This window comes from Vombatus ursinus, unplaced genomic scaffold (assembly GCF_900497805.2).
Source record: "Vombatus ursinus unplaced genomic scaffold, bare-nosed wombat genome assembly UNPS02007420.1, whole genome shotgun sequence".
Lineage (NCBI taxonomy): Eukaryota > Metazoa > Chordata > Mammalia > Diprotodontia > Vombatidae > Vombatus > Vombatus ursinus.
In genome coordinates, this window is record NW_020947198.1 from 1,827 (window position 1) to 4,080 (window position 2,254).

Below are 2,254 nucleotides of genomic sequence, written 5' to 3' on the forward strand. Positions count from 1 at the left end.
CCCAGGGGGGAGAGGAGCCTAGGAGAGAGTCCAATGGATGATTGAGAAATGGGGTGCCTGTGTAGATAAGTTGTGTGACTCCAGTTGTGTAACTGGAGAGGTGTTTAGCATTTTGTGGAGTTTATTAACATAGTTGCATTCTTAAAATAATGACTTCCACCATATGACACAGGCAGGTCTTATATCTCTTAATATAACTACTGTGATTGTTTAAACCCAACAAGCTCAAGACTGTGGGGATGTTAAGTTGAAAAAGTAACACTGTACTGGGTTTCAAAAGCCCTAGCACCACTGCCTCTCCCCAGGACCTAAACTGCTGCTTTTATCTTCCATCAGCTGGTATCCTTATTTGAGAGAGGCTGGGGCCGTGTGAAGGCTGTTGGAAAGTGTTTCTGCACAGGGAAGATGGAGAGGAGCAGGTGAAATTTGGGACAAAGGGTGCTAGAAAACAGAATTAAAGGGTCAGTTGAAGTGGGCCTGTCTGGCACAGTAGAGTTTGGGCTGGAGCCACACTAGGAGAAAATCAGTGCCTCTGGTTGCCAGGCCCTCCCTCTCCTCTCCCCATCTCAACCTCCAACCTCCACATTGAAAGGGCTCTTAAAAGGTGATGCAGATGCAACTTGAGAATGAGGATGGTATGATGGTTATATTCCTCTTGGAAGGAGGGAAGTGCAAACAGCTGCTGAGAAATAGGGCTGTAGCCCTGGGGGCCAGTTTCCTGTCTGACACACAAGTTGAGGCCAGTCTTGGGCTAGGAAAGTCTTAAGATTGCTTCCAATAAAAAAAAAAGGGAATGTCAGATCTAGGATTTGGTGAACCATGACCCCACTCAGCCATGAGTACATTTCCACTCTCTCCCCACCCCCATCTACAATTCTTTTTAAACTATGAAAGTCCTGAGCACTTATTGTCATCTCCCAGTTTCTAGATCAAAAGCCAATCTGAAGGAGAATGATAAATGTCATATTTGGTGAGACAAGCTGGCCCCTTGGAGGATTGTACCCTTCCTGGGCCCTTCCTGTTTTTTTTTTTCCTAGTGTTGCTACATAAGGAAATCAGGTTGGCAAGGATTATCCCACCCCTCACCAAGTGAAACATTGAAATTCTTTCACCAAACCAATGCCCTAACATATTGAATACTTGTTTTGCCATCCCAAACAGTCCATTCTTCCCTCCCTTTTTTTCTCCTCTGACCCAAGTCTATGCTTCTAAAGCTAGAAAATGTACTTAAATTTTTTTTTAATTGATATTATTCCTTTCTTATTCCCTTCCTCCATACCTCCAGTTCATTTTCCACCTTGGCTTTAATATCCCTTTCAACCTTTCCACCCCTCATTACAACTTCAAGAAAGGAAGAATGCAGAAGGGGCTTCTGGCTCAGACACAGGATAGTCTGAGTTTCTCTCCCCCACTGCTCATTGAAGCTCTTTTCTCAGTTCCTGGGGTCGGTCTGATAGAGGTTCTTTTAATCTGTTGACACTATCACCTAGATAAAAGCAAGCTACCATCGATCTCTTCCATTAGGTGGTCACATAACAAACAGGACAGGTGACTGAACAGAGCATTCTCCTGTTTATCCTTCTTTGCTGACGACCTGGCACCCTCATAGTCACCACTGCAATCCTGCTCAGTAAATCCGCAGAAGTTTATATCTTCATTGCATCTGTATGTATAGCAAAACGTATGGCTCTACCTACGTGTATAATGCATCAACAGATGTTGTATAGGGTGTGTGTCTGTATCTGTGTGCGTGTTTTGAATCTGGACAGATGCTACCATAACACTCTCACATCTAGAGGACCGATGTGTGGAGCTTTACTTTAATACCCATTATATTACACAGACCGAAAGCAGTAAAAATACTGTATAACTTAGTCGGTCCCCACCATTCAGATTCCTCAGACACTGACCCGAGACAAGAGCAACCCGAATTGATATCAAAAGAAAAAAAATAAAAATAAAAAAGTTCCCTCTACAATCCTTCTACAATCGGAAGGCAGCGGTATTCTAAGGAAACAGAGATAGAAGCTACAGCCCTCTTTGCCCCCCCCCCCATTAGCAACACCGAGTTTATGGGGGTGGGGTGAGCAGCAGTACTTGCCTGGTGCGGGGCAGGGCTTGGCCGGGTCTCTCTGGTGCCAGCTGTGAGCGATCCAGGATTCTGGGGAACATCGGCAAATAGGATGGGCGCTTGCAGGGTCTGTCCATCGCTCCTTTCTCTCTCTCTCTCTCTCTCTCTCTCTCTCTCTCTCTC